A 14,847-nucleotide genomic window follows, 5' to 3' on the forward strand; every position below is an offset into this window, starting at 1 on the left:
CCGGGACCCTGGAGCTGTGAAGCAGCAGTGCTAGCCATGGTTAACCCCGGCACAGTGTGGCCCAGTTAACCCCGGCACAGTGTGACACGGTTAACCCCGGCACAGTGTGACATGATTAAACCCGGCACAGTGTGACACGGTTAACCCCAGCACAGTGTAGCACAGTTAACCCCGGCACAGTGTGGCACGGTTAACCCCGGCACAGTGTGGCACAACTAAACCCGGCACAGTGTGGCACGGTTAACCCCGGCACAGTGTGGCACGGTTAACCCCGGCACAGTGTGGCACAACTAAACCCGGCACAGTGTGGCACGGTTAACCCCGGCACAGTGTGGCATGGTTAACCGCGGCACAGTGTGGCACGGTTAACCCCGGCACAGTGTGGCACGGTTAACCTCGGCACAGTGTGGCACGGTTAACCCCAGCACAGTGTGGCACGGTTAACCCCGGCACAGTGTGGCACGGTTAACCTCGGCACAGGTTGGCACGGTTAACCCCAGCACAGTGAGACACGGTTAACCCCGGCACAGTGTGGCATGGTTAACCTCGGCACAGTGCGGCACGGTTAACCCCAGCACAGTATGGCACGGTTAAACCCGGCACAGTGTGGCACGGTTAACCCCAGCACAGTGTGACACGGTTAACCTCGGCACAGTGTGACACGGTTAACCCCGGCATAGTGTGGCACGGTTAACCCTGGCACAGTGTGGCACGGTTAACCCCGGCACAGTGTGGCATGGTTAACACTGGCACAGTGTGACACGGTTAACCTTGGCACAGTGTGGCACGGTTAACCCCGGCACAGCGTGACACGGTTAACCCCGGCACAGTGTGACACGGTTAACCCCGGCACAGTGTGACACGGTTAACCCCGGCACAGTGTGACACGGTTAACCCCGGCACAGTGTGACACGGTTAACCCCGGCACAGTGTGGCACGGTTAACCCCGGCACAGTGTGACACGGTTAACCCCGGCACAGTGTGGCACGGTTAACCCCGGCACAGTGAGACACGGTTAACCCCGGCACAGTGTGACATGGTTAACCCCGGCACAATGTGACACGGTTAACCCCGGCACAGTGTGACATGATTAGCCCTGGCAGTGTGACACGGTTAACCCCAGCAGTGTGACATGGTTAGCACCGGCAGTATGACACGGTTAACCCCAGCAGTGTGACACGGTTAGCCCCGGCAGTGTGACACGGTTAACCCCAGCAGTATGACATGGTTAGCCCCGGCAGTGTGACACGGTTAACCCCGGCGGTGTGACACGGTTAACCCCGGCTGTGTGACACAGTTAGCCCCGGCAGTGTGACACGGTTAACCCCGGCAGTGTGGCACGATTAACCCCGGCAGTGTGATTACGGTTAACCCCGGCACAGTGTGACACGCTTAAAACCGGCACAGTGTGACACGGTTAACCCCAGCATAGTGTGACACGATTAAACCCGGCACAGTGTGACACGGTTAGCCCCAGCAGTGTGACACGGTTAGCCCCGGCAGAGTGACACGGTTAACCCCGGCACAGTGTGGCACGGTTAACCCCGGCACAGTGAGACACGGTTAACCCCGACACAGTGTGACATGGTTAACCCCGGCACAATGTGACACGGTTAACCCCGGCACAGTGTGACATGAATAGCCCTGGCAGTGTGACACGGTTAACCCCGGCAGTGTGACATGGTTAGCACCGGCAGTATGACACGGTTAACCCCAGCAGTGTGACACGGTTAGCCCCGGCAGTGTGACACGGTTAACCCCAGCAGTATGACATGGTTAGCCCCGGCAGTGTGACACGGTTAACCCCGGCGGTGTGACACGGTTAACCCCGGCTGTGTGACACAGTTAGCCCCGGCAGTGTGACACGGTTAACCCCGGCAGTGTGACACGGTTAGCCCCGGCAGTGTGGCACGATTAACCCCGGCAGTGTGACACGGTTAACCCCAGCACAGTGTGACACGATTAAACCCGGCACAGTGTGACACGGTTAGCCCCAGCAGTGTGACACGGTTAGCCCCGGCAGTGTGACACGGTTAACCCCGGCAGTGTGGCACGGTTAGCCCCGGCAGTGTGACACGGTTAAACCCGGCACAGTGTGGCACGGTTAACCCCGGCACAGGTGTGACACGGTTAACCCCGGCACAGTGTGACACGGTTAACCCCGGCACAGTGTGACACGGTTACCCTCGGCACAGTGCGACACGATTAACCCTGGCACAATGTCACACGGTGGACCCTGGCACAATGTGACATGGTTAACCCCGGCACAGTGTGGCACGGTTAACACCGGCACAATGTGACACGGTTAACCCCGGCACATTGTGACACGGTTAACCTCAGCACAGTGTGACACGATTTATCCCGGCACAGTGTGGCACGGTTAACCCCGGCACAATGTCACAGGGTTGACCCTGGCACAGTGCGGCACGGTTAATCCCGGCACAGTGTGGCACGGTTAACCACGGCACAGTGTGGCACGGTTAACCCCGGCACAGTATGGCACAGTTAACCCGGCACAGTGTGACATGGTTAACCCCAGCACAGTGTGACGCGGTTAACCCCGGCACAGTGTGGCACGGTTAACCCTGGCACAATGTCACACGGTTGACCCTGGCACAGTGCGGCACGGTTAACACCGGCACAGTGTGGGACGGTTAACCCCGGCACAGTGTGGCACGATTAAACCCGGCACAGTGTGACATGGTTAACCCCGGCACAGTGTAGCACAGTTAACCCCGGCACAGTGTGGCACGGTTAACCCCGGCACAGTGTGGCACAACTAAATCCGGCACAGTGTGGCACGGTTAACCCTGGCACAATGTCACACGGTTGACCCTGGCACAATGTGACATGGTTAACCCCGGCACAGTGTGGGACGGTTAGCCCCAGCAGTGTGACACGGTTAGCCCCGGCAGTGTGACATGGTTAACCCCGGCAGTGTGACACGGTTAGCCCCGGCAGTGTGACACGGTTAAACCCGGCACAGTGTGGCACGGTTAACCCCGGCACAGGTGTGACATGGTTACCCCGGCACAGTGTGACACGGTTAACCCCGGCACAGTGTGACACGGTTACCCTCGGCACAGTGCGACACGGATAACCCTGGCACAATGTCACACGGTGGACCCTGGCACAATGTGACATGGTTAACCCCGGCACAGTGTGGCACGGTTAACACCGGCACAATGTGACACGGTTAACCCCGGCACATTGTGACACGGTTAACCTCAGCACAGTGTGACACGATTAACCCCGGCACAGTGTGGCACGGTTAACCCCGGCACAATGTCACAGGGTTGACCCTGGCACAGTGCGGCACGGTTAATCCCGGCACAGTGTGGCACGGTTAACCACGGAACAGTGTGGCACGGTTAACCCCGGCACAGTGTGGCACAGTTAACCCGGCACAGTGTGACATGGTTAACCCCAGCAGAGTGTGACGCGGTTAACCCCAGCACAGTGTGGCACGGTTAACCCTGGCACAATGTCACACGGTTGACCCTGGCACGGTGCGGCACGGTTAACACCGGCACAGTGTGGGACGGTTAACCCTGGCACAGTGTGGCACGATTAAACCCGGCACAGTGTGACACGGTTAACCCCGGCACAGTGTAGCACAGTTAACCCCGGCACAGTGTGGCACGGTTAACCCCGGCACAGTGTGGCACAACTAAATCCGGCACAGTGTGGCACGGTTAACACTGGCACAATGTCACACGGTTGACCCTGGCACAGTGCGGCATGGTTAACCCCGGCACAGTGTGGCACGGTTAACCCCGGCACAGTGTGGCACGGTTAACCCCGGCACAGTGTGGCATGATTAAACCCGGCACAGTGTGACACGGTTAACCCCAGCACAGTGTGACACGATTAACCCCGGCACAGTGTGGCACGGTTAACCCTGGCACAATGTCACACGGTTGACCCTGGCACAGTGCGGCACGGTTAACCCTGGCACAGTGTGGCACAGTTAACCCCGGCACAGTGTGGCACGGTTAACCACGGCACAGTGTGGCACAGTTAACCCCGGCACAGTGTGGCACGGTTAACCCGGCACAGTGTGACACGGTTAACCTCGGCACAGTGTGACACGGTTAACCCCGGCACAGTGTGACACGGTTAACCCCAGCACAGTGTGACACGGTTAACCCCGGCACAGTGTGGCACGGTTAACCCCGGCACAGTGTGGCACGGTTAACCTCGGCACAGTGTGACACGGTTAACCTCGGCACAGTGTGACATGGTTAACCCCGGCACAGTGTGACATGGTTAACCTCGGCACTGTGTGACACGGTTAACCCCGGCACAGTGTGACACGGTTAGCCCCGGCACAGTGTGACACGGTTAACCTTGGCACAGTGTGACACGGTTAACCCCGGCACAGTGTGACACCTTTAACCCCAGCACAATGTGACACGGTTAACCCCGGCACAGTGTGACACCTTTAACCCCGGCACAGTGTGACACGGTTAACCTCAGCACAGTGTGACTCGGTTAACCCCGGCACAGTGTGACACCTTTAACCCCGGCACAGTGTGACACGGTTAACCTCGGCACGGGGTGTCATGGATAACCCTGGCACAGTGTGACACGGTTAACCTCGGCACAGTGTGACACGGTTAACCCCAGCACAGGGTGGCATGGTAACCCTGGCACAGTGAGACACGGTTAACCCCGGCACAGTGTGACACGGTTAACCCTGGCACAGTGTGGCACGGTTAACCTCGGCACAGTGTGACACGATTAACCTCGGCATTGTGTGACACGGTTAACCCCGGCACAGTGTGACACGGTTAACCTCGGCACAGTTAACCGTGCCACACTGTGGCAGGGTCAACTGTGTGACATTCTGCCAGGGTTATCCGTGCTATCCTTTGCCGGTGTTAACCGTGTCACACTGTGCCAAGGTTAACCGTGTACCGGTTAACCTCGGCACAGTGTGACACGGTTAACCCCGGCACAGGGTGGCATGGATAACCCTGGCACAATGTCACCCGGTTGACCCTGGCACAGTGTGGCACGGTTAACCCCGGCACAGTGTGGCACGGTTAACCCCGGCACAGTGTGGCCTGGTTAACCCCGGCACAGTGTCACACGGTTAACCCTGGCACAGTGCGGCACAGTTAACCCCGGCGCAGTGTGGCATGGTTAACCCGGCAGAGTGACATGATGAACCCCGGCACAGAGTGACATGATTAACCCCGGCACAGTGTGTGGCACGGTTAACACCGGCACAGTGTGGCACGGTTAACCCCGGCGCAGTGTGGCATGGTTAACACCGGCACAGTGTCACATGGTTAACCCCGGCACAGTGTCACATGGTTAACCCCGGCACAGTGTCACACGGTTAACCCCGACACTGTGTGGCACGGTTAACCCTGGCACAGTGTCACATGGTTAACTCCGCACAGTGTGGCACGGTTAACCCCGGCAAAGTGGCGGAGCAGACACGATGGGCCGAGTGGCTAATTCTGTTCGTATGTCTTGTGGTCGTTTGTTCTGGGGACCCGGGTTCGAATCCCGCCAGAGCAGCTGGTAGAATTTGAATTCAATAAGAAAAATCTGGAATTAAGAATCTACTGAAGACCATGAAACCATTGTCGATTGTCGGAAAAACCCATCTGAGTCACTAATGTCCTTTAGGGAAGGAAATCTGCCCTCCTTACCCGGTCTAGCCAACATGTGACTCCAGAGCCACAGCAATGTGGTTGACTCTCAACTGCCCTCTGAACAAGGGCAACTAGAGATGGGCAATAAATGCTGGCCCAGCCAGCGACGCCCATACCCCACAAATGAACTTTAAAAAACCATGCTTCATGATTCACTTTGACAGCCACCCCTCACCCTCACCCTCACCCTCACCCTCACTCTCACACACTGATCCCCATGCTTGCATCTCACAGCTCGGACACATTGACAGCTATTCAATCCAAACCAGACACATTGTACCGCACTCACTGAAACACTTCCCCAACTCTTGCAGGAATACCATAGAATACCTACAGTGCGGAAGGAGGCCATTCGGCCTATCAAGTCTGCACCAACTATCTGAAAATGCCTCTCTCCCCTTACCCACCCCCCCCTCCCCCTCCCCCTGCCCCCACATTGTTCCCATAATCCTGCGCATTTAGCATGGTCATTCCATCTAACCCACACATCTTTGGAGAATGGCAGGGAACCGGAGCACCTGGAAGAAACCCGCGCAGACACGGGGAGAACGTGCAAACTCTACACAGACAGTGACCCAAGTCTGGAATCGAACCCAGGTCCCTAGAGCTGTGAGGCTGCAGTGCTAACTACTGTGCCACCGTGCCACATTTATTGAAGATTTGAAAAGTTGTGTATTGGGTAGAATAGTTCACCTTCAAATTAAATTGTACCAATTTTGAATTTGCAAGCAATAAACACCAACCATGTATGTAACCTAGGGGCAGCAGGGTGGTACAGTGGCACAGTGGTTAGCACTGCTGCCTCAGAGCACGAGGGACCCAGGTTCAATTCCCGACTTGGGACACTGTGTGGAGTTTGCACGTTCTCCCCATGTCTGCGTGGGTTTCCTCCGGGTGCTCCGGCTTCCTCCCACAGTCCAAAGATTTGCAAGGTTGGGTGAATTGTCCATGCTAAATTCTCCTGAATTTAGTGTACCCGAACAGGCACCAGAATGAGGCGACTGGGGGATTTTCACGTTACCGTCATCGCAGTGTGAATGTCAGCCTACTTGTGATAAATAAATAAACTTTTAAAAAGTTGAAAACTTTAAAAAACTTTAATTTTAACCTATGGTCTGAAGGATCCCAGATACAAACTCCTTGGTTTCTGATCCAGAAAATTCGTCTTTAGAAAAGGAAATTACAGCACAGGAACAGGCCCTTTGGCCCTCCAAGCCTGCGCCGACCATGCTGCCCAACTGAACTAAAGTTCCCTACCCTTCCAGGGACCATATCCCTCTATTCCCATCCTACTCATGTATTTGTCAAGATGCTCCTTTACAGTTACTATCATATTTGCTTCCACTACCTCCCCCAGCAGCGAGTTCTAGACATGCACCACCCTCTGTGTAAAGAACTTGCCTCGTACAAAGAACAAAAAACAAAGAACAAAGAAAATTACAGCACAGGAACAGGCCCTTCGGCCCTCCAAGCCTGCACCGACCATGCTGCCCAACTGAACTAAAACCCCCCACCCTTCCGGGGACCATATCCCTCTATTCCCATCCTATTCATGTATTTGTCAAGACGCCCCTTAAAAGTCACCATCGTATCTGCTTCCACAACCTCCCCCGGCGAGTTCCAGGCACCCACCATCCTCTGTGTAAGAAACATGCCTCGTACATCTCCTTTAAACCTTGCCCCTCGCACATTAAACCTATGCCCCCTATTAATTGACTCTTCCACCCTGGGGAAAAGCTTCTGACTATCCACTCTGTCCATGCCCCTCATTATCTTGTAGACTTCTTTCGGGTCACCCCTCAACCTCCTTTGTTCCAGTGAGAACAAACCAAGTTTCACCAACTTCTCTTCATAGCTAATGCCCTCCATGCCAGGCAACATCCTGGTAAATCCTTTCTGTACCCTTTCCAAAGCCTCCACATCCTTCTGGTAGTGTGGCGACCAGAATTGAACACTATATTCCAAGTGCGGCCTAACTAAGGTTCAGTAAAGCTGCAACATGACTTGCCAATTTTTAAACTCAATGCTGCGGCCGATGAAGGCAAGCATGCCGTATCCCTTCTTGACTACCATCTCCACCTGCATTGCCACTTTCAGTGACCTGTGTACCTGTACACCCAGATCCCTCTGCCTATCAATATTCTTAAGGGTTTTGCCATTTACTGTATATTTCCTATCTGTATTAGAACTTCCAAAATGCATGACCTCACATTTGTCCGGATTAAACTCCACCTGCCAACTCTCTGCCCAAGTCTCCAACTGATCTATATCCTGCTGTAACCTCTGATGGTCCTCATCACTATCCGCAAATCCACCAACCTTTGTGTCGTCCACAAACTTACTAATCAAACCAGTTACATTTTCCTCCAAATCATTTATATATATTACAAACAGTACATCTCCTTTAAACCTTGCCCCTCGCATCTTAAACCTGTGCCCCCTAATGATTGATTCTTCCATCCTGGGAAAAAGCTTCTGACTATCTGCTCTGTCCATGCCCCTCATAATCTTGTAGACTTCTATCAGATCTCCCCTCAACCTCTGACGTTCCAGTGAGAACTTTGAATCATCGTTCATGAGCACTACTTCACAAATAATGTCCTTCATGAGTGTAGTTAAGAATAGTACTCTTCAGTGAGCACAATAGTCATTGGTGACTGAGGTCAATTTCTCTCAGTAATGTTGGAGGTCAAGATCCTTCGGTGAGTGATATAGGCAGACAATCATCTTCAGTGAATTATGTCAGATGGCAACACTCTTTAGTGAATGGAGAGATAGAACAAAACCTTTGATAAATCGTTTCACTGGGCAATGCACTTTGGTGAGTCATGTCAGGAGAATCACCTTCACTGAATAGAGTTGAAGGACAAAACTGATGACTGGCTTCAAAGGGCTCGCTCAGTATTATGAATCCACAAAGGGAAGGGTGGAAATCATGATGCATTTTTCCCTTACTGTCTCTAGTTCACATCCACATTGCAAAGACAGAGAATCTGTCAACAGAAGCTCCAAACTCCAGCGTTTAGATCAAAGTAAAATGTCCCACCATAGCTCTGAGCATCAGAGAGCAGAAGAAGCCTAAAGGTGGGCTAGCCTCCTGCAGACCTTTCTGTTCTTATCGAACCAAATTGCAGGTGTGCAATCCAGAACAAAGAGCAAAGAAAGGTCCAGCACAGGAACAGGCCCTTCGGCCTCCAAGCCTGTGCTGATCATGATGCCCCAGCTAAACTAAAAAATAAACCTTCTGGCCTTACTAGGTCCGTATCCCTCTATTCCCTCCCTATTCATGTACCCATCCAGATGCCTCTTAAATGTTGCTAATGTGCCTGTTTCCACCACTACTTAATTTGATAGGGCGACACAGTGGTTAACACTGCTGCCTCACTGTGCCGGGGACCCAGGTTCGATTCCTGGCTTGGGTCACTGTCTGTATGGGGTTTGCACATTCTCCCCGTGTCTGCGTGGGTTTCCTCCGGGTGTTCCGGTTTCCTCCCATAGTCCAAAGATGTGCGGGTTAGGTTGATTGGCCACGCTAAATTGACCCTTAGTGTCAGGGAGACTAGCAGGGTAAATATGCAGGAGTAGGAGCTGGGTGGGATTGTGGTCAGTGCAGACTAGATGGGCTGAATGGCCTCCTTCTGCACTGTAGGGATTCTATGATTATCTCCTCTGGCAGTGTGTTACAGGCACCCACCACTCTCTGCATGAAAAACCTCCCCCACACATCTCCCTTAAACGTTCCCCCTCTCACCTTGAACCTGTGCCCCCTTGCAATTGACACTTCCACCCTGGGGAGAAAGCCTCTGACTATCCACCCTGTCTGTGCCTCTCACAATTTTGTCGACCTCTATCAAGTCTCCCCTCAGCCTCTGTCTTTCCAGTGAAAACAATCCCACGTACACATCCCATTACCTGGGTGGGCAGGAATAAATATTTGGGGGAGAGACCTACCCATCTGTCCACAGCCTCCCTTAGGGTGGGTGCTGATTTCATTTGCCCACCTTACAATGCTGTGTTGTGGGGCAGGGAAAAAACATTTTAAAAGGTGGCTTCTTATATGAAACCAGGTAATGCATTCATTTCTCTTTAAACCTTCTGCTCGAATAGCCACTCCAACGTGATGTGGAGATGTCGGCATTGGACTGGGGTAAACACAGTAAGGAGTCTAACAACACCAGGTTAAAGTCCAACAGGTTTATTTGGTAGCAAAGTCCACTAGCTTTCGGAGCGCTGCTCCTTCGTCAGGTAATTGGGAGTTCTGTTCACAAAGAGGGCATATAAAGACACAAACTCAATTTACAAAATAATGGTTGGAATGCGAGTCTTTACAGGTAATCAAGTCTCAAAGGTACAGACAATGTGAGTGGAGAGAGGGTTAAGCACAGGTTAAAGAGATGTGTATTGTCTCCAGCCAGGACAGTTAGTGAGATTTTGCAAGCCCAGGCAAGTCGTGGGGGTTACAGATAGTGTGACATGAACCCAAGATCCCGGTTGAGGCTGTCCTCATGTGTGTGGAACTTGGCTATCAGTCTCTGCTCAGCGACTCTGCACTATCGTGTGTCATGAAGGCCACCTTAGAGAACGCTTACCCGGAGATCAGAGGCCGAATGCCCGTGACCGCTGAAGTGCTCCCCAACAGGAAGAGAACACTCTTGCCTGGTGATTGTCGAGCAGTGTTCATTCATCCGCTGTCATAGCATCTGCATGGTCTCCCCAATGTACCATGCCTCGGGATATCCTTTCCTGCAGCATATCGGGTAGACAACCTTGGCCGAGTTGCAAGAGTATGTACCGTGTACCTGGTGGATGGTGTTCTCACGTGAGATGATGGTATCCGTGTCGATGATCCGGCACGTCTTGCAGAGGTTGCTGTGGCAGGGTTGTGTGGTATCGTGGTCACTGGTCTCCTGAAGGCTGGGTAGTTTGCTGCGGACAATAGTCTGTTTGAGGTTGTGCGGTTGTTTGAAGGCAAGAAGTGGGGGTGTGGTGATGGCTTTGGCAAGATGTTCGTCTTCATCAATGACATGTTGAAGGCTCCGGAGAAGATGTCGTAGCTTCTCCACTCCGGGGAAGTACTGGACGATGAAGGGTACTCTGTCCACCGTCTCCCGTGTTTGTCTTCTGAGGAAATCGGTGTGGTTTTTCGCTGTGGCGCGTCGGAACTGTCGATTGATGAATCGAGCGCCATATCCTGTCCTTATGAGGGCATCTTTCAGCGTCTGGAGGTGTCTGTTGCGATCCTCCTCATCCGAGCAGATCCTGTGTATACGGAGAATGCAACCGATTCTGGAGAGTAGTCCATGGTGAGTCTGATGGTGGGATGGAACTTGTTGATGTCATCATGATGCATTCTTGGACACACGCATCTCCATCAAGGACGGTCACCTCAGCACTTCACTGTACCGCAAGCCCACGGATAACCTCACGATGCTCCACTTCTCCAGCTTCCACCCTAAACACGTTAAAGAAGCCATCCCCTACGGACAAGCCCTCCATATACACAGGATCTGCTCAGATGAGGAGGATCGCAACGGACACCTCCAGACACTGAAAGATGCCCTCATAAGAACAGGATATGGCGCTCAACTCATCGATCGACAGTTCCGACGCGCCACAGCGAAAAACCGCACCGACCTCCTCAGAAGACAAACACGGGACATGACAGCACAGAATCGCTGAGCAGAAACTGATAGCCAAGTTCCGCACACATGAGGATGGCCTCAACCAGGATCTTGGGTTCATGTCACACTATCTGTAACCCCCACGACTTGCCTGGGCTTGCAAAATCTCACTAATTGTCCTGTCTGGAGACAATACACATCTCTTTAGCCTGTGCTTAACGCTCTCTCCACTCACATTGTCTGTACCTTTGAGACTTGATTACCTGTAAAAACTCACATTCCAACTATTATTTTGTAAATTGAGTTTGTGTCTTTATATGCCCTGTTTGTGAACAGAACTCCCACTCACCTGACGAAGGAGCAGCACTCCGAAAGCTAGTGGATTTTGCTACCAAATAAACCTGTTGGACTTTAACCTGGTGTTGTGAGACTTCTCACTCCAACGTGGCCCAGTTTCCTCATGTTATCTTCAGCTAGCTTTGCAAATGGCATTGAAATGTCAGCGAGCCGGGGTTCTAGAACAGTGTTGGGGGAGAATAGAAACCTTCACGGAGCGTTACAGCCAAATTCTCAGCAATGAAAGAAGTGGAGAAGTTAAAGGAGCAGTGCTGGCGGCCTGTGTGAGGTACTTGCTGTTTAACAAACAGAGGCTGTGAAAAGAAAACTCGCTTCGCTGACCTTAGTTTATTCCCTATTGAGAGATACCAGGTGAATCAGACTAGTTTGAATTTCTCCCACATTTAATCGGCAGCACTCTGATTGACAATTTAACAGATAATGCCTCTTTTCTGTACAGCCAGGTGACACGCACCGTCTTGTACAAATACACAACATGCAACGGTGAGGTGCATTTGAAAGATACAATGAAAGATTTATTTCCTGTACCTGTGCTCAGGCCAATTGCACATTTGTGACATTAATTGCATTGGTGGCTGTGTATTCAGCTGCCTGGGCCCTAAACTCGAGAATTCTCTCCTTCAATCTCTCCTCCTTTAAAGCATTCCTAAAATCCTATTTCTCTGACCAATTTTTGGTTATTTGTCCTGATGCCTAGCTCTGTGATAAAGTGGCAACATTGATTTATTTATATATTATTTATTCTGGTATTGCTCTTGTTAAGTGCCTTACATTTTGCCACCTTAAAGTCACTATATAAATGAAATCCTACAGTACAGAAGGAGGCCATTCAGCCCATCAAGCCTGTACTGACTACACTCCCACCCAGGTCCTATCCCCATAACCCCATGCATTTACCATAGCTAGTCCCCCTGACACTAAGGGTCAATTTAGCATGCCCAATCCACCTAACCCGCACATCTTTGGACTGTGGAGGAAACTGGAGCACCCGGAGGAAACCCACGCAGACACGAGGAGAATGTGCTGGTTAGGTGCATTGGCCATGCTAAATTCTCCCTCAGTGTACCCGAACAGGCGCCGGAGTGTGGCGACTAGGGGATTTTCACAGTAACTTCATTGCAGTGTTAATGTAAGCCTACTTGTGACACTAATAAATAAACTTTTTTTAAAAACTGCTTGACATGGGCTTACGGTCTTCAGTAAGTCATGTCCAAGCCTGACTGTAGAGACTAACCACTTGAAAAAACAAGACAAGAAAAGATTTTGTTTAACATTGAGTTACACAAGGCGTGCTGTGAAACATGTTCAGAATCTGTGTTCTTTCTCCTTTCTTCATTTTACTGCTGAAAAGAATTAAGGGCAAAAACATAAAAGGCTGGCGGAAGAATTGCTCGGGCCATTTTGCCCAGTATCACTGTGTACGGGGGTTCTACGTCTCTGATACTCATCACCGTATCTGGAGAAATTGTAAACTTATTTTTAATGTCACTTCATCGCAATTCAAAAAACGATTGTGATCCTGGGCCTGGGTTTTACAAAAATGGAAGAAGAAGCCACGGGTGGCACAGTGGTTATCACTGCTGCCTCACAGCGCCAGGGACCCGGGTTCAATTCTGGTCTCGGGTCACTGTCTGTGTGGAGTTTGCACATTCTCCCCATGTCTGTATGGGTTTGCTCCGGTTTCCTCCCACAGTCCAAAAGATGTGCGGGTTAGGTGGATTGGCCGTGCTAAGTTGCCCCTTAGTGTCAGGGGACTAGCTAGGGTAAATGCATAGGGTTATGAAGATAGGGCCTGGGTGGGATAATGGTCGGTGCAGAATCGATGGGCCACATGGCCTCCTTCTGCACTGTAGGATGCTATGATTCTAAGCCAAAAATTGTAAGTCCTGCCCCTGAACACAGCACCCACCAATTTTGCCCAGTTTGCTCACGTTCTGCATCTGGGCATTGTGCAGAGGGAGCTCCCTCCACCCATGTCTAATTCCACTGACCTAAATGTATGAAGCATGCTGCACAGAGGTTAGACCGGGTACGATCAGGTCTGTACTTTGTGGAGTCCTTTGGAGAGGTTGGGTACACTTTGGATCTGGTCACTGGAAACCTTTGGAAGAGTGCAGCCATCCCTAAGGGGAGGTTGGGAACCCTTGGGGAGAAGTTAGGTGTTTCTTGTGAGAGGTCAGGTTCATTTTGGGATCATTAAAAGTAGACATGAATGTGCGTAAAAAGTTAATGAACTCATTAACTGTCAAGTTTATTGAAGTCATCAAAATGAACTGTCAAAGACAACTGTCAAATGTGTTCAAGTGAACTGTTAAAGGCAACTGTCAAGCTGTCAAGGCATTTAAATTCCTGCCCTTTAGTTATTTGTAAAGAAAATATCTGGAGTATTTTTTTAAAATTGTTTGCCATTTCATTCTGTCTGTTGAAATAATCCTGAGGGCTTCCATTACTGGGTTAGTGTTGCATGAGTGATTTCACAACCATCCATTGTCACAATAAAGTACTTACCATTTCACAGTTTGATTGACAGCTCTAAGTGATGATAGACTCTTTGAAGTGGGACTATGAATTCCAATGCTTGTTTGCGAAGGGATTATGCACCTGAATGAAATCCTTATAAATGATAATCTTATTAAAGGAATGTAAATGTAGTAAATGGGTTTTTAGGAATAGGATTTAAAAAATTAAGTCTGCAATGGGCAAGTAAAACTTTATATTATTTCATCTCAGCATGGCTACTGATGTGTGTCAGTGATGGATGCTAGGTGGGTCGACATGGTAGGTAAAAGGGCAAAGGATGGTGGGTGGGGAGCATGGGTTGGCATAAATTGGCACTAAGTTAGCATTGAAACTATAAAGGCAATAAGGTGGGCAGAGGGGAAGAGTTGGGCATGGAGGTATGAAGGATAATGGCAGGTGGGAAGATGGGCACAGGTTGGCATGGATGGGACATGGAACTGTGTGCAGGGGTGAGGGCTGATGGACTCTTTAGTGTTTTATTGTGGTTTTTTAAATAATTTCAGCACAGTTCTGGGGCAGGCTATCCGCTCTGCCTGTCTCCGCACTGCCTGTCTCCGCTCTGCCTGTCTCCGCTCTGCCTGTCTCCGCTCTGCCTGTCTCCGCTCTGCCTGTCTCCGCACTCACCTGTGGTCACCCAGCCCGACTCCCAGAGAACCCCACACACATCAGAATGAAAATCC

The sequence above is a fragment of the Mustelus asterias genome, chromosome 18, assembly GCF_964213995.1.
Source record: "Mustelus asterias chromosome 18, sMusAst1.hap1.1, whole genome shotgun sequence".
Lineage (NCBI taxonomy): Eukaryota > Metazoa > Chordata > Chondrichthyes > Carcharhiniformes > Triakidae > Mustelus > Mustelus asterias.